This window comes from Coturnix japonica, chromosome 26, assembly GCF_054131305.1.
Source record: "Coturnix japonica strain WE chromosome 26, WE-NBRP24, whole genome shotgun sequence".
Taxonomy (NCBI): domain Eukaryota; kingdom Metazoa; phylum Chordata; class Aves; order Galliformes; family Phasianidae; genus Coturnix; species Coturnix japonica.
Window position 1 is genome coordinate 5,257,241 of NC_140688.1, and position 25,220 is coordinate 5,282,460.

At 47.9% G+C, this 25,220-nt stretch overlaps 1 protein-coding gene and 1 pseudogene across 2 annotated transcripts in view; both read right to left on the reverse strand.

The window, feature by feature from the left end:
• LOC146756747 (uncharacterized) overlaps nt 1-25,220 on the reverse strand; it is a 252,104-nt gene that overhangs the window by 60,387 nt on the left and 166,497 nt on the right. The gene's annotated exons all lie outside the window — the stretch shown is intronic.
• LOC146756748 (uncharacterized) lies at nt 10,484-13,322 on the reverse strand (annotated as a pseudogene). The gene is made up of 2 exons (XR_014937371.1): nt 13,075-13,322; nt 10,484-12,352 (listed from the first exon to the last, which is right to left on the reverse strand). The product of XR_014937371.1 is annotated as an uncharacterized LOC146756748 (transcript).

Here is a 25,220-nt window from a genome sequence, read left to right on the forward strand (position 1 = left end):
TGGCTGTTAAAACCCCTGCAACTAGTCCCGGACTTGCAAACAGGTATGCATGTGTATTAGTATCTGTGCATATATGTTTGCAACTGCGTATGTTGTATATGTGTGAAAATATACTAATTATATATTTATAAATACATTTCTCATAATTATTATCCTTTTCTTTTTCTCTTTGTCTCAACCCATAAACTTTAAACAACAGCACTGCCCTGAGATGCTTACGGGTCTCCTTGTGACTTCAATTTGATCTGGTCACACACTGAAGAGCACCAGAAGATCTCGAGGTTTTCTCATGGAGCAGCTCCTGAGGTATATTCCTTACACCAGCTTTGGAAGAGGCCTCCCTCCAGTTCTCTGGACCTGCTCTAAAGGGGCCCTCTTGTTATGGCAGTGCCAGCAAGGAGACCAGCTCTGACAGACCTGTTCATATTGCCAGCTACTGACTGCAGCACTGGATTGCTGCTGTAGAGGCAACAGGACAGTCGTGAGACACACAAGACCTTCAGGACTGCACAAATGAGAGGACTTGAGAGCACTTTGGTGGTGTAAAGAGATCAGAAATGAGAAGAGCACGTTGAGCTGCTGTCTGTGGCTGTACCTCCCCAAATCCAGACAAAGTAGGAAAAAAAAAAGCTAAGTAAAAGTCTATTTTGAAACCTTTTTAGGTAACTTTTAACATATTTGGGGAATCTGGATACATGTAGAGGTTTGCCCTTTCCAGACGCTGGAAGGACCCAAACTATTTTCCCCAACACACTCTTTATGTGTACTACAGGAACCTTATCTCCCTCCACCGTACGTAGGGAGCTGGATTGGTTAGGACCATTACGATTACTAGATCCTCGAGTGTTGACCAACCAGGTAGCTTCTGCTAAATGGTTCTCCCAATTGTTATACGTTCCACCACCCATTGCTTTCAACATAGTTTTCAACAACCCATTGAATCGTTCAATCTTACCAGAAGCTGGTGCATGATAGGGAATATGGTAAATCCACTCAATGCCATGATTTTTGGCCCAAGTGGTTACAAGAGAATTTTTAAAATGGGTCCCATTATCTGATTCAATTCTTTCCAGAGTGCCATGCCGCCACAGGATTTGCTTTTCCAACCCTAATATGGTGTTTCGGGCAGTAGCATGGGGTACTGCGTATGTTTCGAGCCACCCAGTGGTTGCTTCCACCATGGTGAGTACATAACGCTTACCATTGCGAGATCGTGGCAAGGTGATATAATCAACCTGCCATGCCTCTCCATATTTATACTTTTGCCATCGCCCTTCCCCCAAAAAGGTTTCATCCTCTTGGCTTGTTTAATTATGGCGCATGTTTCACAATCATGAATAACCTGAGCAATAGCGTCCATAGTTAAGTCCACCCCTCGGTCTCTGGCCCACTTGTATGTCGCATCCCTTCCTTGATGACCTGAAGTCTCGTGGGCCCACCGAGCTAGGAATAATTCACCCTTGTTCTGCCAGTCCAAGTCTATTTGAGCTACCTCAATTTTGGCAGCTCGATCAACCTGATGGTTATTTTTATGTTCTTCAGGAGCCTTACTTTTAGGCACATGAGCATCTACATGGCGCACCTTTACAACAATGTTCCTTATTCGGGCAGCAATGTCTTTCCACAGTTCAGCAGCCCAAACAGGTTTACCCTTTCGTTGCCAATTATCATCTTCCCACTGTTGCAACCACCCCCATAAGGCATTTGCCACCATCCATGAATCAGTATAAAGATGAAGCATTGGCCACCTCTCCCGTTCAGCCACATCTAAAGCCAGCTGAACAGCCTTTACCTCTGCGAATTGACTTGATTCTCCTTTACCTTCAGTGGCCTCTGCAACTTGTCGTGTGGGGCTCCATACAGCAGCTTTCCATCTGCGATGCTTCCCTACAATACGACATGATCCGTCTGTGAATAGGGCAAATTTCTTTTCGTTTTCTGGTAGCTCATTGTATGGTGGTGCCTCTTTAGCACGTGATACCTCTTCTGTAGGTGGTTTTTCAATTTTTTTACTCTCAGGCCAGTCCATGATCACTTCTAGAATTCCAGGACGGCTGAGTTTTCCCATTCGAGCTCGTTGAGTAATTAATGAAATCCACTTACTCCAAGTGGCATCAGTAGCATGATGGGTGGAGGGAACCTGTCCTTTAAACATCCAGTTTATTACTGGCAAGCGAGGTGCTAGAAGAAGCTGAACCTCTGTCCCAACTACTTCAGAAGCAGCCCGAACCCCCTCATACACGGCTAAGATCTCCTTCTCAGTCGGAGTGTAGCGCTCCTCAGACCCTTTATATGCTCGACTCCAGAATCCTAGGGGTCGGCCTCGGGTCTCTCCTGAGGCTCTTTGCCACAAACTCCAGGTGGGACCTGTGGTGGCTGTAGTTTGGGACATGCATTCTCCAAAAGCCCACTACTCCCAGAAAAGATTGGGTCTCTGTTTTGTTGGTGGGCGGAGACATAGCAGTGATTTTGTCAATCACATCTGCTGGGATGTGACGACATCCATCTTGCCATTTTATACCTAAGAACTGGATTTCCTGGGCAGGCCCTTTCACCTTGCTGCGCTTAATGGCAAAACCAGCTTGCAAAAGAATTTGGATTATCTGTTTTCCTTTCTGGAAAACCTCTGCTGCTGTATGGCCCCACACTACAATATCATCAATATACTGCAAGTGCTCAGGAGCATTACCCTGTTCCAAGACAGCTTGGATCAATCCATGGCAAATTGTTGGGCTGTGCTTCCACCCCTGAGGTAAACGGTTCCAGGTATACTGAATACCTCTCCAGGTAAAAGCAAACTGTGGCCTACATTTTGCAGCCAATGGGATGGAAAAGAAGGCATTAGCAATGTCAGTGGTGGCATACCACCTAGCTTCTTTTGACTCCAGTTCATACTGGAGTTCTAGCATGTCTGGTACAGCAGCACTTAATGGAGGTGTGACTTCATTCAGGCCACGGTAATCTACCGTCAGCCTCCATTCCCCACTGGTTTTACGCACTGGCCATATGGGGCTGTTAAAAGGCGAGTGAGTTTTGCTAATCACTCCCTGATTTTCTAATTGGCGAATTAGCTTGTGAATGGGCAGCAATGAGTCCCTGTTGGTGCGGTACTGCTGTCTGTGAACCACTTTGGTGGCAATTGGTACCTCTTGGTCTTTTACCTGGAGCAACCCCACAGCAGAAGGATCATCTGACAGACCAGGTAAAGCTGACAGCTGCTTAACGCCGTTCGTGTTAACAGCAGCTATCCCAAAGGCCCATCGATACCCCTTGGGATCCTTAAAATGTCCCATCCTAAGGTAATCGATTCCCAGTATACATGGAGCCTCTTGACCAGTCACAATAGGGTGTCTCTGCCAGTTTTTACCAGTGAGGCTTATTTCGGCCTCCAACATAGTCAATTCTTGGGAACCCCCAGTCACTCCATGGATATATATTGGTTGTGTCCCTTGGTGATTTGAGGGCATTAGGGTGCATTTTGCACCAGCGTCCACCAAGGCTTTATATTTCTGTGGTTGGGATGTGCCAGGCCACTTAATCCACACAGTCCAGTATACTCTGTTGTCCCTTTCCCCCCCCTGGCTGGGGGCAGGGCCCCTCTATTGTTTACCTCGGTGGCTTGCAGCAACTGGAACTTTCCCCCTTTTGGAAGAGTTCACCTTGGTGGTTGTTTTGCACTGTAATTCTTTCACTCGTGCCTGAAGTGCAGAAGTGGATGAATTATACCACCTCTTTATATCCTCCCCATGATTACTCAAGAAATACAACAAAGCAAAACGTATGGTCTTATCATTGTCATTTGCTTGAATACGAGGTGTCTTATTGTTGTCATTTGCTTGAATATGAGGACCTCTCTTTTTTATGGTTGAGATTTTCGATGATACGGGTCGAGAGGAACTCATGTTGTTTAGCTTTTTCAATAGGCGATCGTGGGAATCCTGGTCCCCATCATCTGGTACCACCATGGATCCATCTACATCAGGCATGTTAGTCAACATGTCAATAATATCATTTTGCGTTCCCTCCATTCTGTTTAACCTTTCAGCTATTTTGACATTGGCTGAAGTATAACGATTAACTTCTGTAGTGCTTATAAATAATTCAAGCTCCTGAAGTTTAGCAATTAGTTCATTAACAAGGGGTTTCCTTTCCCCTTGGCCATATACTAATGCAAGTGCACTGGCATGCTTTTCTGGAGCAGCCCTTGTAAAGTCACGCCACATTTGTCGTGGTACATGGACTATCTCAGGATCATGTAATTGGTTCGGGTCATTGCGGTTGAAGTGGGAGCTGTATAGCATTTCCACCAGAGCATTTTCTCTCAAAGTTTGGATGCCTTTCTCTATATCAGTCCATTTCCTTTTCTCACGCTCCAAGTCCCGTTTAAAGGGGAATCTATCTCTTACTGCTATCAACATCCGCTTCCAGAGGGTGTAGGACTGATCTTGGCATGTGCCAATACCTCTGTCCACACGTGCATCTCTGGAAATGCTACCCAGTTGGTGAGCTTCATTGCCATCAAGCCACACACTGCTGGCACCATTGTCCCAGCATCGAAGTAACCAAGTGACCATATGTTCTTTTGGCTGACGTGTGTAATCCTTTCTTAGATCCCGAATTTCACTCAGTTTTAAAGATCTATCAATAATGGTCGTAATACTTTGCTCACCTTTTGCTCTATCAAGAGTCCCAGGTGTTGATGGTGGCAACTGTGTTGATGAGGCTGCCCCATCTAGAAGTTTGGACTCGAGAAATTCTCATAAAGAAAATCTAACTTTTGGCTCCTCTTCTTCATCTGACTCTGACTCTTGTATTATTTCCTCCAGGTAACCCTCCTTCTTTTTTCTCTCTCCTAACTTCCTCTGCTCCTCATACTTCTTCTGCTCCTCTATCATCTTATACCCCTCCAACATCCTCTGCTCCTCCAACTTCTTCTGGTCTTCTGACTCCCCCTGCTCTCCTGAGTCCCCCTGCTCTCCTGAGTCCTGCTCTCCTAACTCCCTCCGCTCTTCTAACTCCTTCTGCATTTTTTCTAACTGAGTTGAAAATTGTTTTATTTTTCGCCCTCTTACAGGGGCAACCAACATTGTATCTGGTGCCCCTGGTAGTTGGTCAAGGTGTGGTACATACGGTTCAGACTTGGGGATGTTCCCCTTGGACTGGAGGGTGCATAGCTTGGATCGGAGGAGATCGCGCTCGAACTCCAGGGTGTCGAACTCAGCCCTGAGGGCGTTGTACTTGGACTGAATTGTGTCGAACCCAGACTGGAGCGCGTCGTGTTTGAACTGGAGAGTGTTGCGCTCAGATTGGACGGCATCGTACGTGGTCTGGAGGTTGTTACGATCGATCTTGATAGCATCGAACTGATCCTCGAGGTCGCTGTACAGGGACCGGAGGACATCTCGCTCAGATCGGAGGTTGTTACACTCGGACTGGAGGATGTTGTGCTCAGACTGGAGGGCGTTGTAATCAGTCTGGAGGGTGTCACGCTCCGACGGGAGAATGTCGCGCTCAGACTGGGGGCAGCTATTCTCAGTCTGGAGGGCGTTGTGCTTGGACTGGAGAGTGTCGTGCTCGGACTGGAGAGCATTGTGCTTGGACTGGAGAGTGTCGTGCTCGGACCGGAGAGCGTTGTGCTCGGACTGGAGAGTGCCGTGCTTGGACCGGAGAACGTTGTGCTCGGACTGGAGAGTGCCGTGCTCGGACTGGAGAGCGTTGTGCTCGGACTGGAGCGTGCCGTGCTTGGACCGGAGAGCGTTGTGCTTGGACTGGAGAGTGCCATGCTCGGACCGGAGAGCGTTGTGCTCGGACTGGAGAGTGCTGTGCTCGGACCAGAGAGCGTTGTGCTCGGACTGAAGAGTGTTGAGTTTGGATTGCAGGGATTCTTTCTCATACCAATATGTGTCTCGTTGATATAGGAGGTCTTCTCTCTCAGCTCTGAGACTCTCTTTCTCATACCAGAATGAGTCTCGTTGTTGTAGGAGGTTATTTCTCTCATCAAGGAGACTCTCATTCTCAGCCCTGAGACTCCCTCTCTCAGCATCAAAAACTTCCCTCTCACAAATGGTATTAAATAAGGCCCGATAAGCATTAGCTAGGCCCCAAGTCATTTGTGCCTCCTGAGATCTGCCTGAGCCACAACATTCCTGTCTCAAATATGCGGTCAAACTCTTGGGATTCTTTAAGTGTTCAGGAGTAAAGCTCCATGACACTAAAGATGTCTGTCTTCTAAAAGTCTCTCCAAAGTCTCTCCACACTCCCTGCCGCTCAGTATTCTCTAATTCTAGGGAAGACTTCCTCCTGAGGTTATAAATCCAGATACTGAGTGAGATCACTACAATAACCAACAGTAAATTCAGGGAGATTAATAAGATTGACAGTGTGGTCCACTGGGACAACTGGTCAGTCGAAGACTGCTTAAAGGATGCAAAGAAAAAAGGAAGAGCACGCTCAAAAACCACCATTTCCGTACTATTGGTTGCATTAGTTGCATTAGTTGCTCCCTCTGGAGCTGCATGCAGATACCAAGTAAGCGTTGATAACCATGCTTTCAAATCATTATACATGTTTACAATTCCATAGGAAAAAGTGGCTAGCTTAAACATGCTCCAATATGTTTGGAGCATCACAAAAGAGGAACTAATGAAATGCAGTCCCTGGTAGAACAAACTTACTAGAGGGAACATTTTTTTTTTCTTTTTTTTTTTCTTTTTTCTTCAATAGAGAGAAAAAAAACTAAAAGAAAACAAAGCTCAGCAGTGTTTATAAAATATACCGGAGTATTGGCAGTCCGCCTGGACTTTCAAGGTCAAGCTCGCAGGCGCAGAATCGCTACCTAAGATAGCTCCGTAACAAAGAAAAACAACTTGTAGCCCTGTTAAAAGCTAAAAGAGCAACAGAAGAAAACACAGAAAAACAGCAACTCAATATGCCCGCATTCTCCACCAAAAATCTGTCACGGTTTGAACGAAAAATCCACTTGCACCCGTGACAGGGGACCGTGGGCCCCGCGGGGGCCCTAGGCCGAAAGGAAAAAGTTAATTAGGAAAAGAAAACAGCGGCAACGATCTAAGGAGGCACACTTATTTACTAAATACTATATCGAAATACAGGATAATAAAATATAATATAATATAATTGAAAATTGAGCTAACGAATCAGACAAAATAAGAGAGAGAATGAGTCCCGTAACCAGGAGGCCTACTGTGAAATTTAGGCAAGACGGTGAAGGCTCCCACACACTCCCTTGAACGCCAGAACTCGAAAGACGTCAGTCTGTTCTGCGACAGAGTTAATATAGAGTCCAGGTACCATGACCTATCGTGTTGTTCCCTGGGAGATGTAGTCTTCTTCTGTAAGTTGCAGATTCAGTAAAATTATTCATGCTTTACATGATGTTATGATGTGGAATACTGATAGCAAAAATTACAAAATTATTAAACCATGACATTGGGGGTATGTGGAACTGTAACTGAGGGCACAAATTGTGGAATAGTGTACAAAGGAAAGTGGGTTAAGCAGAAAGTGAGTTTATCTGTGCTGGTATGAGAGATAGTCACATCCCAACTGATGTGATCGAAAAACTCACTGCCATGTCTACATCAACTAGCAAGAATGAGACACAGTCTTTCCTGGGTGTAGTAGGCTTTTGGAGGATGCACGTTCCAAACTACAGCCCTACACCTTTATCAGGTAACACAGAAGAAGATTAGTTTTGGATAGGGCCCTGAACAGCAGAAGGCTTTTGAGCAGATTAAACAAGAGGTACCCTGTGCCGTGGCCCTGGGGCCAGTACGGATGGGACAGGATGTAAAGAACATCCTCTACACTGCTGCTGGAGAGAAAGGTCCCACTCGAAGTTTGTGGCAAAGAGCCTCAGGAGAGACCTGAGGCTGACCCCTGGGATTTAGGAGTTGAGCATACAAGGAGTCCGAAGAGTGCTACACTCCAACTGAGAAGGAGATCTTAGCTGCGTATGAGGGGATTCAGGCTGCTTCCGAAGTAGTTGGTACTGAAACACAGCTCCTTCTGGCACCTCGACTGTCAGTGCTGAACTGGATGTACAAAGGAGAGGTTCCCTCCACCCATCGTGCTACTGATGCCACCTGGAGCAAGTGGATTGTGCTGATTACACAACGAGCTCAGATGGCGAACCTCAGCCTTCCAGGGATCCTAGAGGTGATCATGGACTGGCCTGAAGGTAAAAAGTTTGGAACATCAGCAGCAGAAGAGCTGTCATAGTATCATAGTATCATAGTCTCGTGCAGGTTGGAAGGGACCTTAGAGATCATCGAGTCCAACCCCCCGGGATTCGAGCCTCCTGTGTAGCAGAGCGGCACTTCTACCACTTGCGCCACAGGGGGGATTCACGTGCTAAAGAGGCCCCACCATACAACGAGCTACCAGAAAATGAAAAGAAATATGCCCTGTTCTCTGATGGATCATGTCACATCGTAGGGAAGCATCACAAATGTAGCCCCACACAACAGGTTGCAGAGGCTACTGAAGGTAAAGGAGAATCAAGTCAGTTTGCAGAGGTGAAGGCTGTCCAGCTGGCCTTAGATGTTGCTGAAAGGGAGAGGTGGCCAATGCTTTATCTTTATACTGACTCATGGATGGTGGCAAATGCCTCATGGGGGTGCTTACAGCAGTGGGAAAAAAGTAACTGGCAACGGAGGGGTAAACCTATCTGGGCTGCTGAACTGTGGAAAGACATTGAAACCCGAAGGTACGGTTGTAAAGGTGCGTCATGTGGATGCACACGTGCCCAAGAGTCGGGCTAATGAAGGACAACAGAACAACCATCAGGCAGATTGAGCTGCCAGAATTGAGGTTTCTCAAATTGACTTGGACTGGCAGAATAAGGGTGAGTTATTTCTAGCTCGATGGGCTCATGAGACCTTGGGCCATCAGGGAAGAGATGTGACATATAAGTGGGCCGGAGACCGAGGGGTGGACTTAACTATGGACACTATTGCGCAGGTTACTCATGACTGTGAAACACGTGCCGTAATTAAACAAGCCAAGAGGTGAAACTTCTCTGTGAGCAAGGACAATGGCAGAAGGTTAAATACAGGGAGGAGTGGCAGGTTGATTATATCACCTTGCCACCATCTCAGAATTGAATAGTGAAAAAAGACCGCATAGTAGATGAAAAGGGAACACTTTGCTACAGAAAGGGAAAGGGGGCCTCACTAAGGCAAAGGGTAGTTACAGATAGATAGTTTATGTTAAGGGGGGGCAGAGAGGGGGAATTGCAGACACTAATTTTGAGAAAACAAGGAGATGAAGGCCATGAAGAGAAGGGTGGAAGAGCCCCAGAACAGTGTGGTGATTAGATGTCCACAGAGCAAGCTGGAATGAGTTTGGGGGGTGCCCCTCCCGCAGGGTCGAAAGTTTACAGCGAGGAAGATGATGAGCCTTCATCCCACAACCACCCCCACAACTCAGTACACATACGCAAGGGGGGAGGGACTGCATGCTAATGGGGTCTCATGAATATAATTAATATGTATCCAAATTCCTGCAAACTATTGATTATGTATTAGTTCAGCCTATATCTTTGCACATTTTGTCCTAACGGTGTGCAAGTAAGGTGGAGCTATCCCCCATGCACCAGGGTGCATGCGCATCACTCATTAAACATACCTGCTTTATAACTGCTTCGTGGTTATGGAGTTGGATTACGCAAGTCACAATGGCAAGTATTATGTGCTTACCATGGTGAAAGCAAACACTGGGTGGCTTGACACATACACAGTACCCATACTACCACCTGAAACACCGCACTGAATCTTGAGAAGCAAGTCCTATGGTGACATGGCACCCAAGAAAGATATGAATCTGAAAATGAGACACAATTCAAACATTTCCTTATAAAAACAGTGGGTTTATCATATCCCCTACAGTGACCAGCTTCTGGTAAAATTGAACAATGGGTTGTTGAAAGCTATGTTGAAAGCAATAGATGGTGGAACACTGAAGCACTGGGAGAAGCATTGGGCAGAAGCCACTTGGTTGGTCAGTATGAGAAGATCTGTCAATCATGAGGGTCCTAGCCAATCCAGCCCCCTGCACAATGTAGAGAGAGATAAGATCCCTGTAGTACATGTAAAGAACATGTTCGGAAAAGCTGTTTGGGTCCTTCCAGCCTCTGGAAAGGGCAAACCACTTGGTGAAATTTTTTTTGCCCAGGGACCTGGGAGCACTTGGTGGGTGATGCAGAAAGATGAGCATGTTCAATATGTACCACAAAGGAATTTGATGTTTGGGCAGTGCAGTCAGTAATTCTATGTATATATATGTAAATAGACCCATGTGTGTCATACATTTTAATTTTTGTTTATTTATATGTATTTTAAGCATGATGTAGCGATGTAGAATAAGAGATGGAATGGCATGGTTTGGTAATATTTTTTCTATTGGTGTTTCTCATCATATCATCATGTGGAGCACAGAGAAGAACTACACATCCCAGAGGACCTCAGTTTCAATTAGACTGTATTATATTGTGTAATCTTGCATCCCAACATCATAGTTAGTAAGGTAAGTCTTCCTCCTTAGATTGTTGCTGCTGCTCTGTTTGTTTCCCTGAGCCCAGCTCCCATCTCCCTACCCCCTTTCCCTTCCCATTTTTGGGGGGCAGGGAGCCCAAAAGACTGCTAACCCCCTGTCACGGACATAGTTTGATCTAGATAACACCGTGACACTCTCCTGTATGGATGCTTCAATTCAGAACTCCCTTCGAAGCTCTTCCCACACTCAGGACACTTTCAGGGTCTCTCTTCCGTGTGGATGCAGTGATGGCACTTCAAAGCACGCCTCGTGGCAAAGGTCTTCCCACACTCAGAGCACTTATATGGTCTCACTCCTGTGTGGATGCGCTGGTGCACCTTCAATTCATAGCTGCTTTTGAAGCTCTTCCCACACACAGGACACATATAGGGTTTCTCTCCTGTATGGATGCGCTGGTGGAGCTTCAAATCATAGCTGCTTTTGAAGCCCTTCCCACACTCAGTGCACTTAAATGGTCTCTCTCCTGTGTGGATGCGATGGTGGCGAGTGAGTTTGGAACTGTTTATGAAGCTCTTCCGACACTCAGTGCACTTAAATGGTCTCACTCCTGTGTGAATGCACTGGTGGTAATTCAAAACAGAACTGCTTTTGAAGCTCATCCCACACTCAGAGCATTTATATGGTCTCTCTCCTGTGTGGATGCGCTGGTGCCATTTCAATTCATAGCTGCTTTTGAAGCTCTTCCATATTCAGTGCACTTAAATGGTCTCTCTCCTGTGTGGATGCGGCGGTGGCGAGTGAGTTTGGAACTCCTTTTGAAGCTCTTCCCACACTCAGTGCACTTAAATGGTCTCTCACCTGTGTGGACATGATGGTGGATGGTGAGGTAGGAACTCCTTTTGAAGCTCTTCCCACACTCAGTGCACTTATATGGTCTCTCTCCTGTGTGGACGCGATGGTGGTTGGTGAGGTCGGAACTCCTTTTGAAGCTCTTCCCACATTCAGTGCACTTAAATGGTCTCTCTTCTGTGTGGATGCGCTGGTGCGATTTCAATTCATAGTTGCTTTTGAAGCTCTTCCCACATTCACTGCACTTAAATGGTTTCTCTCCTGTGTGGATGCGATGGTGGTAGGCGAGTTGGGAATTATATTTGAAGCACTTCCCACACTCAGTGCACTTATATGGTCGCTCTCCTGTGTGGACACGTTGGTGCCTTTTGAGTTTATAACTATCTTTGAAGTTCTTCCCACACTCACCACACTTGTACAGTCTCTCTCTTCTGTGGATACACTGCTGGGAAGTGAGGTTCCCAGTGTCCGTGAAATTCTTTCCACAATCAGAGCACTCAAAGGCTCTCTCGCCTGTGTACATGCACTGCTGGCCAGTGGGTTGGACTCTCCTTTTCATGCTCTCTGCAGAATCACAGAACTCGTAATGCCTCTTTGCTGAGTGCATGCACTGGCGGTTAGTGATGCTGGAATCTGTTTTAAAGCTTTTCTCACACTCAGTGCACGGATTCTGCCTTTTCATCTGGCACGCATCCTTGCTCCTGGTTTCCTCAGGCTGCTTTGGACCTATGGTGAAGTCCACTGGCTTCCTCAATGTCATTCCCAGATGCGTTCCCAGGGGCTTCTTGATGTGCTCACCCTGACATTCCTGCTGGCCTTCATGGGCATCCCTTCTGATTTCTTCCACAGAGATGTGACCCCACTGTCTATCTGCTACACAACTTCTCTGCAGAACCTCCTTTGCATTTTTGATCCCACCAGCTGTCGGATGACAGAGAAAATGCAGCAATAGCACACGGTGCCCAAAATAAAACAAAGGCAGAGAAGGCTTTTACAGCCCCACCATTCCCCTTCCCTCCACCATCTCACCTGGAATGTGGTCTCCTGGCATGGCCTCAGGGCTACGCACATCTGGGATCCAGGGGTCTTCCCCACTTTCAAGCAGGGAGATCACCACGGGCTTGGGGCCTGGAAATGGAGCTTCAGGGAGAGAAACAGAGAACAAGAGAGCATTTCCCTCATTCTGGCACAGTGCCTGTTCAACAGCTCACTCTGTCTCCCTCCCCAAGGAGAAACCACCATTTGGGCCTGAATGACACCACGCCTACAGCTGCTTCCCTTGGAGCAAAGAATGCTTTGACGTCTCTGAACATCATGAAGGGATATTTTTTCATTCAAATTAACTTTACAACAGCTTATTTATTTTCTTACAATCTACCAGAGGTCAAGGCATCAAAATGTTGACGGCAATCGCATGGAAAATCCTAAATTCAAAGCCGTAACCAGGGAGTCATCTGTGAGTTGGAGCTGGTAGCACCATGCAACACACAACACAAGGGCTGGTTTTCTCCCTCCTGGCTGATGCCTGCTTGCAAGCACTGATTCTGCAGCTTTGATCACAGTGCCGTGCATACTAATCCCTTCTGAAACTCATGCTTCTCAGTATCTCCTTTCTTGCAGGCACTGTGGTGTTAGTCAATATGTAGCTGCATGGCCATTATTCAAGGCCCGGCTTGCAGAGGCTCATTCTGCACAGTTAAAGGTGCCCTAACGAGGAGAAAAGGCAGACAAGCTCTCACCCAGCGAGGCCACGCACTGGTACGTCTCCAGCATCACATCCCGGTAGAGCGCTCGCTGCGCAGGGTCCAGCAGCGCCCACTCCTCCCTGCTGAAATACACGGCCACCTCCTCAAAGCTCACGGGCTCCTGCAAGCAAAGAAGCACCTTGCTGGGAACAGCCAAGGCCCAGGCAAGCAGCTCGCACAGGACAGAACCTCCCATCCCAGCCGCTTCTCTGTCCCCAGCACACACATGCTGCGTGAGGGCATCACCCTCTTCCCCTGCATTCACATCCCAGGCCATTTGGCCTCTGCTGCCTGCTTCCCCAACCCCTACCTCAGCTAGATGTGTTGCAGCCATTTGCTGCTCTCCTGCAGGCTGGGATGATCACGGCTGGAAGGCAGAAGTTGAACTGGAGCCTGCAGGGAGAAGAGAAATGGCAGGGGAGCTGTGAGAGAATGCAGCAGTCCCAGTCCCAGCTCAGCCCTTCTGGAGGGCACTGCCTGGCCTTGCAGAGGAAGACAATGAGCTGCAGCACAGGAAACAGTCTGGCTCAAAGAGATGAACCGTCACAAAGCTGTCTCAAACTGGGAGGCTGAAACAACTGGTAGCTGACACTTAGTTCAACAGCCGAGACTGAGCCGGGGACTAAAGAGAAAGCAAGGCAAGGAGGCATTCATCTTACCCCAAATCAGGGAGCAGCCCAAGTGCCCCTCCAGCTCTGCTGCACAGCAGCAGGCTACACTGCAGGACCACCCTCAAGCAGGGCTGTCTCTGCAGCTCACACCTGCACAGAGATACCTTGCAGCTTGACGTCAAGACTCCTTCTCAAAACAGACTTTCTGTAAGACACCTGTGGTTACTTTGGAGCTTTCTTGTGTTCTCTAAGGTTCAGCCTTAGAGGGACTGTGCAGGTATGATTCCTTCCACACAAACCCTTGAGCACGCTTGGGACTAGGAGAGGATCCAGCCACATCCTAGTGAACAGCGATGCAAGAAACAGAGGCTCTGGTGGAATTTAGAACAAAGGGGGGCTAGAGGGAGATAGTTATATGTAGTTTGTAGGTGGGAAAAGGAATGATCTAGTTAGAATAACAAGGAATGGAGACAATGGCTCTGGGAGAGCAGGAAGGATGCAGATAAGAAGTGAGATCTCCCTGAGACACCTGGGGAGGAGAGGATTAGAAGTTTAAATATCAGAAGAGGAGTTGCATCTCCCTGATAAGATGGGCAATAACAAGAGGGGGGTCTGCATGCTAAAGAACTATTGAATATGTATCAGAATTTCGAGAACTCATTGACTATGTATTAGATGTACCTATATCTATGTCACGATTTTACAAATCGGTGTGCAAGTTTGGTTGGAGCTATCCCCCTTGCACCCGGCACTGCACAACACTGGAATAAACATACCTGCTTTATAACCCATCTCTGGATTATAGAGTTTGATTCCGCAATCACTAGCACCTTACCTCTGTGGTCTAAAGACACGAGAAAGAAAGGGGAACTACTCTGAGCCTTGTGACTCGATGGGAGTGCCACCTGTAGGTCTGTGTCTATCCCTACCCTCTATGCAGTAAATAACCAAGTGTATCCAGCCACCTCCGATCCTGTTTGTCACTACTAAATCACAGGAATGGGAAAAGGGAGTTTTATTGGAGGTCTGAGTGGTGAAGAAAGTTGAGGACATACAACAAGGACAGTCTCTGATAACTAGGGATCTTTCGACTGACAGCAATCACGCCTAAAGGGGATGGCTACCCAGGAAAGAGCTGCAGAAATACTGTTAGAATATGGTATGGCCATCCAACCATCCAGCAGGAGGTGCAGAAAAGCACCTGGTTCATGGAAGAACACTGTGAATGCAGCCCCCAACACACAAACTCAGCAAGCCTCAGCGCAGATGGCAGCTGCCAGCAGAGCAGCCTGCTAGAGCACTGCCTCTACAGATCTGTGAGAGGAACACCTGGTGGCAAATGGATTAAATCCTCTGGCAGATGTCTGTACATCCTCTCAGGAGTGGAAGTAGCCTTGGGCTTGCTGAAATCAACCAAGCCCTCATAAAAGGGTTTGGAAAAGTACTTTGTGAAGGAAAATGATGTAGTTCTCAAAACCACCTACTGCTGATGTTACCTAAAAGTGATGAGGGCTCACATTCCTTGTGTAAGAAAGTGCAAAATGGCGAGGAGTCAACTGGATTTTACACACTTCTCAAATAAACAGGATGGCTTACTTAAACACAGAAACAAATCAACAAAACATCCAAAAAACTCCTGAAAAGAGAGAGTTATCTGACAGCACTGCAGCCAAACCTGCCTGTGACGGTCACTTCCACAACCAGACGATGCTGTGCTGGGAATTTTAACTCAACCAGGAAGGCAACTTATCAAATAGTAGCAGCTCAAAACAGAACAATTAAGGCAATAAACAACCACGTGGTTACAACAGCCTTGTTAAGCAGTTGTTAGAGCACTCCAGGACACCTGCATGATATCAATAAATTCATTCCTCCCTCCCTCTTCAGCCGAGCACGCAGACTGCGCTCACTGCCAGGGGACGCTCTCAGCACCGCGTGCCCTTTGCAGAAGGCACCTGGGCTGTGCTTTACTGACCTGCTGCTGCTCGGCCGTGTTCTCAACGCGTGCTCCAGTCAGCCCACAGGCTGCCAGCTTCTCATCGTCTGTTCCAGAGCCCAGTGCCGGAGCTGCTGCAGATGCTGAACGTGCTCAGGGCCCGCAGCTGTGCGCTCAAGGCATCTGCAGCTGCCGGGACAGACTCAACAAAAGCCTTGCCAAGGGTTTGCATAACCCCAGCTGAGCCATCAGGCAAGCGCTCAGCAAACAAAAGGTAACGCCATTTCAAAGGTCGCTAGAAGCACGTGTTGCCCGCAGGGTCCCCGAAGGGAAGCTGGGGGCTGCCGGGGAGGAAAAGGAGCAGGGGGAGTGGAAATTCCCTCTTGGAGGTTTCACATTAAGACACTCCAAAGGAGGCATCGGGGAGTTTAAAGCTTCCATCAATCCACGCGCGCAGAGCGAGGCCATCTCGTGTCTCCCATGACCCAGGGGAAGATCTGCAGTCCCAGTTGCTCTGTGTTACAGAGATCCAACCGGGCAGCAGAGCACACTGACCACCTCTGCTCCCTTCCTCACTGTCCCAGCTCCCAGCCCGTTCCCGTGCCCCTCGGAGCCCAGCCCGGGCTGCATAAACTGCTGCCCTGGTTGCAGCCCATCTGGGCCAGCAAACCTGCTGCGCTGAGCGGGAGCTGGAGCCGGGACCAGGGTCCCGCCTGGGGTACGGCAGTGCGGGTTCCGCCCCGTCCGAGGCCGCTCCCCGCTCCTCTCCCGGTGCTGCTGGCAGGGGGCAGGAAGCGTGCGCTCCTCTGCACGAGCCACGAAGGGCACCTACCTTGGGTGCGGAGCAGGCTGCTCCCAGCTCTGGTGCAGGTAGCCGGGCTCCTCGGAGTCGCGTAGAGCAGAGGATGCCGAGTGCCCTGAGCCCGGAGCTGGCCGCAGGACGGCCTTGGTGCACCTCCTTCCCCCGCGGTGCTGCCCGGATGGCTTCCAGACAGGCTCTCGCCTCTTCCGCACAGGCTCGGAAGGCAGGAATTCCCACAGCGAGCACGCCCGGAGCTCGTTCTCATGGCACATCTGCCCTCGGGGGAGGGCGATGGGAGGGGTGTAGGGGAGGACGGTTTGAGGGAGGGAGGAATGGGGGCTGTGTTTTGTTACGCTAATGAAGCATCGCTTTCTGCCGGCTCTTTGCTTCCTTCGGTGGGGACATTCGCACTCCCTTGTGGTCAAGCATCCCTCCCTTGCTGTCCTGGCGTTCCTTTTGTCATCAATTTATAAGCAATACGCCAATGAGTCAACGATATTCCAATCAGAAAATTTTATTAATTGTAGCGGGTAAAACAAAAAGGCAATTCAGCGCTGGACGACAGGGGGATCATCATTCCTCCAACTGCCGCGCGTTCCTGTTCCTTGCAGCTTCTTTTTTATTGTCAGGTCCCGGGTGTGCTGGTATCCGACTGGTCGGCCTTGGTCGTTAGGCTAGTGTGTCGTTAGTTGATTGGTCCTTCCTTGAGACTTGCTGAGACTTGCAAAATCTACCTGTAAATTCGCGCGCTTTACATTGTTGCCACATCCTGGTCTTAATGAGCAAACACTTTATTACACCTTTCACTCCTCTCATCCTTCAGCCCAAGCACGATGCCTTCCAACCCAAGTGCGACACCCTCCAGTCCGAGCACAGCACTCTTCAGTCCGAGCATAATGCCCTCCGGTCCGAGCACAACACTCTTCAGTTCGAGCACAACACTCTTCAGTCCGAGCACAGCGCCCTCCGGTCCGAGCACAACACTCTCCAGTCCAAGCACAACACTCTCCAGACTGAGCACAGTGCCCTCCGGACTGAGCACAACACTCTCCGGTCCGAGCATAACGCCCTCCGGTCCGGGTACAACACTCTCCAGTCCAAGTACGATGCCCTCCAGTTTGAGCGCTACACCCTCCAGCCCAAGCACAACGCCTTCCGATCCAAGAGTGACACCTTCCAGTTCAAGTATGACACTCTCCAGTCAGAGCACAGTGCCTTCCGGAACAAGCACAACACTCTCCAGACTGAGCATAACGTCCTCCAGTCTAAGAATAACACCCTCCAGATCGAGTGTAAAACCCTCCGATCCGAGCGCAACACCCTCCAGTGGAAGTACAACAACCTCCAGACTGAGTTCAGTGCCACCCAGTTCGAGCGGAACACTCTCCGAAACCAGCTATGTGCCCTCGGGGGTGAACTGAATGTATTTAACCAACTACCAGGGGCACATGTAGTACAATTTGACCAGCCACGGGGGGAACATGTAGTCCAGTTTGACCAGCCACTGGGGGCGCGTGTAGTCCAATTTGACCAGCCACCGGGGGCACATGTAGTCCAATCTGACCAGACACCGGGGGCACATGTAGTCCAATTGGACCAACCATCGGGGACACCAGATATAATGTTGGTTGCCCCTGTAAGAGGGCGAAAGACAAAACGAGTTTCAACTTGGTTAGAGAAAATGCAGAAGGAGTTAGGAGAGCGGAGGAAGTTAGGAGAGCAGGGGGACTCAGGAGAGCAGGGGGAGTCAGAAGAGCAGGGGGAGTCAGAAGACCAGAGGAAGATGGAGGAGCAGAGGATGTTAGAGGAGCATAAGAAGAAGTTAGATGAGCAGAGAAAGTTGGAAGAGCAGAGGAAGTTAGGAGAGAGGAAAAAAAAAGGAGGGTTACCTGGAGGAAATAATAGAAGAGACAGAGTCAGAAGAAGAAGAGGATCCAAAAGCTAGATTTTCTTTACGAGAATTTCTCGAGTTTAAACTTCTAGATGGGGCAGCCTCATCAACACAGTTGCCACCATCAACACCTGGGACTCTTGATAGAGCAAAAGGCAAGCAAAGTATTAGGACCATTATTGATCGATCTTTTAAACTGAGTGAAATTCGAGATCTAAGCCAAAAGAACATATGGTCACTTGGTTACTTCGCTGCTGGGACAATGGTGCCAACAGTGCATGGCTCGATGGCAGTGAAGCTCGCCAACTGGGTAGCATTTCCAGGGATTGATGTGTGGACAGAGGTATTGGCACATGCCAAAATCAGTCCTACACCCTCTGGAAGCAGATGTTGATAGCGGTAAGAGATAGATTCCCCTTTAAACGGGACTTGGAGCCTGAGAAAAAGAAATGCAATGATATAGAGAAAGGTATCCAATTTTTGAGAGAAAGTGCTCTGGTGGAAATGTTATACAGCCCCCACTTCAATCATAACGATCCAAACCAATTACATGATCCTGAAACAGTCTGTGTTCCACGACAAATGTGGCGTGACTTTACAAAGGCAGCTCCAGAAAAGCATGTCAGTGCATTTGCATTAGTATATGGCAAAGGGGAAAGGAAACACCTTGGGAATGAACTAATTAGCAGACTTCAGGAACTTGAATTATTTATAAGCGCTACAGAAGTTAATCTGTATACTTCAGCCATTGTCAAAATTGTGGAAAGATTAAACAAGATGGAGGGAACACAAAGTGATATTATTGACAAATTGGCTAACGTGCCTGATGTAGATGAATCCATGGTGGTACAAGATGATGGAGACCAGGATTTCCACGATCACCTATTGAGAAAGCTAAACAACATGAGTTCCTCTCGACTTGTATCATCAAAAATCTCAACCATAAAAATGAGATGTCCTCGTATTCAAGCAAATGACAACGATAAGACACCTCGTATTCAAGCAAATGACAATGATAAGACTACACGTCTTGCCTTGTTGTATTTCCTCTGTTGTCATGGGGAGGACATGAAGAAGTGGTGTAATTCATCCACTTCTGCACTCCAGGCACGAGTGAAAGAATTACAATGCAAAACAACCACCAAGGTGAACTCTTCAAAAAAGGGGGAGTTCCAGTTCCTGCAAGCCACCAAGGTAAACAATAGAGGGGCCCTGCCCCCAGCCAGGGGCGGGAAAGGGACAATAGAGTATACTGGACTGTGTGGATTAAGTGGCCTGGCACATCTCAACCACAGAAATACAAAGCCTTGGTGGACACTGGTGCACAATGCACCCTAATGCCCTCAAGTCACCAAGGGACACAACCAATATATATCCATGGAGTGACCGGGGGTTCCCAAGAATTGACTGTGTTGGAGGCCGAAATAAGCCTCACTGGTAAAAACTGGCAGAGACACCATATTGTGACTGGTCCAGAGGCTCCATGTATACTGGGAATCGATTACCTTAGGATGGGATATTTCAAGGATCCCAAGGGGTATCGATGGGCCTTTGGGATAGCTGCTGTTAACACAAACGGTGTTAAGCAGCTGTCAACTTTACCTGGTCTGTCAGATGATCCTTCTGCTGTGGGGTTGCTCCAGGTAAAAGACCAAGATGTACCAATTGCCACCAAAGTGGTTCACAGATGGCAGTACCGCACCAATAGGGACTCATTGCTCCCCATTCACAAGCTAATTCACCAATTAGAGAATCAGGGAGTGATTAGCAAAACTCACTCGCCTTTTAACAGCCCCATATGGCCAGTGCGTAAAACCAGTGGAGAATGGAGGCTGACGGTGGATTACCGTGGCCTGAATGAAGTCACACCTCCATTAAGTGCTGCTGTACCAGACATGCTAGAACTCCAGTATGAGTTGGAGTCAAAAGAAGCTAGGTGGTATGCCACCATTGACATTGCTAATGCCTTCTTTCCATCCCATTGGCTACAAAATGCAGGCCACCGTTTGCTTTTACCTGGAGAGGTATTCAGTATACCTGGAACCGTTTACCTCAAGGGTGGAAGCACAGCCCAACAATTTGCCATGGGTTGATCCAAGCTGTTTTGGAGCAGGGTAATGCTCCCGAGCACTTGCAGTATATTGATGACATTGTAGTGTGGGGCCATACAGCAGCAGAGGTTTTCTAGAAAGGGAAACAGATAATCCAAATTCTCTTGCAAGCTGGTTTTGCCATTAAGCGCAGCAAGGTGAAGGGGCCTGCCCAGGAAATCCAGTTCTTAGGCATAAAATGGCAAGATGGACGTCGTCACATCCCAGCAGATGTGACTGACAAAATCACTGCTATGTCTCCGCCCACTGACAAGACAGAGACCCAATCTTTTCTGGGAGTAGTGGGCTTTTGGAGAATGCATGTCCCAAACTACAGCCACATAGTGAGCCCCCTCTATCAGGTAACACAGAAGAAGAATAATTTCTCATGGGGTCCTGAGCAGCAGCAGGCTTTTGAGCAGATAAAACAAGAGACAGCCCGTGCCGTGGCCTTGGGGCCAGTACGGACGGGACAGGATGTGAAGAACATCCTCTACACTGCTGCTGGAGAGAAAGGTCCCACCTGGAGTTTGTGGCAAAGAGCCTCAGGAGAGACCCGAGGCCGACCCGTAGGATTTTGGAGTCGAGCATATAAAGGGTCTGAGGAGCGCTACACTCCAACTGAGAAGGAGATCTTAGCCGTGTATGAGGGGGTTCGGGCTGCTTCTGAAGTAGTTGGGACAGAGGTTCAGCTTCTTCTAGCACCTCGCTTGCCAGTAATAAACTGGATGTTTAAAGGACAGGTTCCCTCCACCCATCATGCTACTGATGCCACTTGGAGTAAGTGGATTTCATTAATTACTCAACGAGCTCGAATGGGAAAACTCAGCCGTCCTGGAATTCTAGAAGTGATCATGGACTGGCCTGAGAGTAAAAAAATTGAAACACCACCTACAGAAGAGGTATCACGCGCTAAAGAGGCACCACCATACAATGAGCTACCAGAAAACGAAAAGAAATTTGCCCTATTCACAGACGGATCATGTCATATTGTAGGGAAGCATTGCAGATGGAAAGCTGCTGTATGGAGCCCCACACGACAAGTTACAGAGGCCACTGAAGGCAAAGGAGAATCAAGTCAATTCGCAGAGGTAAAGGCTGTTCAGCTGGCTTTAGATGTGGCTGAACGGGAGAGCTGGCCAATGCTTCATCTTTATACTGATTCATGGATGGTGGCAAATGCCTTATGGGGGTGGTTGCAACAGTGGGAAGATGATAATTGGCAACGAAAGGGTAAACCTGTTTGGGCTGCTGAACTGTGGAAAGACATTGCTGCCCGAATAAGGAACATTGTTGTAAAGGTGCGCCATGTAGATGCTCATGTGCCTAAAAGTAAGGCTCCTGAAGAACATAAAAATAACCATCAGGTTGATCGGGCTGCCAAAATTGAGGTAGCTCAAATAGACTTGGACTGGCAGAACAAGGGTGAATTATTCCTAGCTCAGTGGGCCCACGAGGCTTCAGGTCATCAAGGAAGGGATGCAACATATAAGTGGGCCAGAGACCGAGGGGTGGACTTAACTATGGACGCTATTGCTCAGGTTATTCATGACTGTGAAACATGCGCCATAATTAAACAAGCCAAGAGGATGAAATCTTTTTGGAGGGAAGGGCGATGGCAAAAGTATAAATATGGAGAGGCATGGCAGGTTGATTATATCACCTTGCCACGATCTCGCAATGGTAAGCGTTATGTACTCACCATGGTGGAAGCAACCACTGGGTGGCTCGAAACATACGCAGTACCCCATGCTACTGCCCGAAACACCATATTAGGGTTGGAAAAGCAAATCCTGTGGCGGCATGGCACTCCGGAAAGAATTGAATCAGATAATGGGACCCATTTCAAAAATTCTCTTGTAACCACTTGGGCCAAAAATCATGGCATTGAGTGGATTTACCATATTCCCTATCATGCACCAGCTTCTGGTAAGATTGAACGATTCAATGGGTTGTTGAAAACTATGTTGAAAGCAATGGGTGGTGGAACGTATAAAAATTGGGAGAACCATTTAGCAGATACCACCTGGTTGGTCAACACTCGAGGATCTAGTAATCGTAATGGTCCTAACCAATCCAGCTCCCTATGTACCGTGGAGGGAGATAATGTTCTTTCACGGTTTGAACGAAAAATCCACCTGCGTCCGTGACAGGGGCCCTGGGCCCTGGAGGGGCCCTAGGCCGAAAGGAAAAAGTTAATTAGGACCTGTTTTATTTGTGGGCGGAGACATAGCAGTGATTTTGTCAATCACATCTGCTGGGATGTGACGACGTCCATCTTGCCATTTTATACCTAAGAACTGCATTTCCTGGGCAGGCCCCTTCACCTTGCTGCGCTTAATGGCAAAACCAGCTTGCAAGAGAATTTGGATTATCTGTTTCCCTTTCTTGAAAACCTCTGCTGCTGTATGGCCCCACACTACAATGTCATCAATATACTGCAAGTGCTCGGGAGCATTACCCTGCTCCAAGACAGCTTGGATCAACCCATGGCAAATTGTTGGGCTGTGCTTCCACCCTTGAGGTAAACGGTTCCAGGTATACTGAATACCTCTCCAGGTAAAAGCAAACGGTGGCCTGCATTTTGTAGCCAATGGGATGGAAAAGAAGGCATTAGCAATGTCAATGGTGGCATACCACCTAGCTTCTTTTGACTCCAACTCATACTGGAGTTCTAGCATGTCTGGTACAGCAGCACTTAATGGAGGTGTGACTTCATTCAGGCCACGGTAATCCACCGTCAGCCTCCATTCTCCACTGGTTTTACGCACTGGCCATATGGGGCTGCTAAAAGGCAAGTGAGTTTTGCTAATCACTCCCTGATTCTCTAATTGGTGAATTAGCTTGTGAATGGGGAGCAATGAGTCCCTATTGGTGCAGTACTGCCGTCTGTGAACCACTCTGGTGGCAATTGGTACCTCTTGATCTTTTACCTGGAGCAACCCCACAGCAGAAGGATCATCTGACAGACCAGGTAAAGCTGACAGCTGCTTAACACTGTTTGTGTTAACAGCAGCTATCCCAAAGGCCCATCGATACCCCTTGGGATCCTTAAAATATCCCATCCTAAGGTAATCGATTCCCAGTATACATGGAGCCTCTGGACCAGTCACAATATGGTGTCTCTGCCAGTTTTTACCAGTGAGGCTTATTTCGGCCTCCAACATAGTCAATTCTTGGGAACCCCCGGTCACTCCATGGATATATATTGGTTGTGTCCCTTGGTGACTTGAGGGCATTAGGGTGCATTGTGCACCAGTGTCCACCAAGGCTTTGTATTTCTGTGGTTGAGATGTGCCAGGCCACTTAATCCACACAGTCCAGTATACTCTATTGTCCCTTTCCCGCCCCTGGCTGGGGGCAGGGCCCCTCTATTGTTTACCTCGGTGGCTTGCAGCAACTGGAACTCTCCCCTTCTTGGAAGAGTTCACCATGGTAGTTATTTCACCTTGTAATTCTTTCACTCATGCCTGAAGTGCAGAAGTGGATGAATTACACCATTTCTTCATGTCTTCCCCATGACAACAGAGGAAATACAACAAGGCAAGACGTGTAGGCTCATCGTTGATTCGAGGTGAATTATCATTGTCATTTGCTTGAATAAGAGGACGTCTCTTTTTTATGGTTGAGATTTTCGATGATACAGGTCGAGAGGAACTCATGTTGTTTAGCTTTCTCAATAGGCGATCGTGGAAATCCTGGTCTCCATCATCTTGTACCACCATGGATTCATCTACATCAGGCACATTAGCCAGTTTGTCAATAATATCACTTTGTGTTCCCTCCATCTTGTTTAATCTTTCCACTATTTTGACAATGGCTGAAGTATACAGATTAACTTCTGTAGCGCTTATAAATAATTCAAGTTCCTGAAGTCTGCCAATTAGTTCATTCACCAGGGGTTTCCTTTCCCCTTTGCCATATACTAATGCAAGTGCACTGGCATGCTTTTCTGGAGCTGCTTTTGTAAAGTCACGCCACATTTGTCGTGGAACGCGGACTGCTTCAGGATCATGTAATTGGTTTGGATCGCTACGATTGAAGTGGGGGCTGTATAGCATTTCCACCAGAGCACTTTCTCTCAAAAATTGGATACCTTTCTCTATATCATTGCATTTCTTTTTCTCAGGCTCCAAGTCCCATTTAAAGGGGAATCTATCCTTTACTGCTATCAACATCCGCTTCCAGAGGGTGTAGGACTGATTTTGGCATGTGCCAATACCTCTGTCCTCACGTGAGTCCATGGAAATGCTACCCAGTTGGTGAGCTTCGCTGCCATCGAGCCACGCACTGTTGGCACCATTGTCCCAGCAGCGAAGTAACCAAGTGACCATATTTTCTTTTGGCTGACGTGTGAAATCCTTTCTTAGATCTCGAATTTCACTCAGTTTAAAAGATTGATCAATAATGGTCCTAATACTTTGTTCGCCTTTTGCTCTATCAAGAGTCACAGGTGTTGATGGTGGCAACTGTGTTGATGAGGCTGCCCCATCTATAAGTTTGGACTTGAGAAATTCTCGTAAAGAAAATCTAGGTTTTGGCTCCTCTTCAGACTCTGACCCTGACCCTTGTGTTATTTCTTCCAGGTAACCCTCCTTCTTTTTCCTCTATCCTAACTTCCTCTGCTCCTCTAACCTCTTCTGCTCCTCTAACATCTTCTTATACTGCTCTAACTTCCTCTGATCCTCTAACTTCATCTGCTCCTCAAACTTCTTCTGCTCCTCTAACATCTTTTTATACCCCTCTAACATCCTCTTCTCCTCCAACTTCCTCTGGTCTTC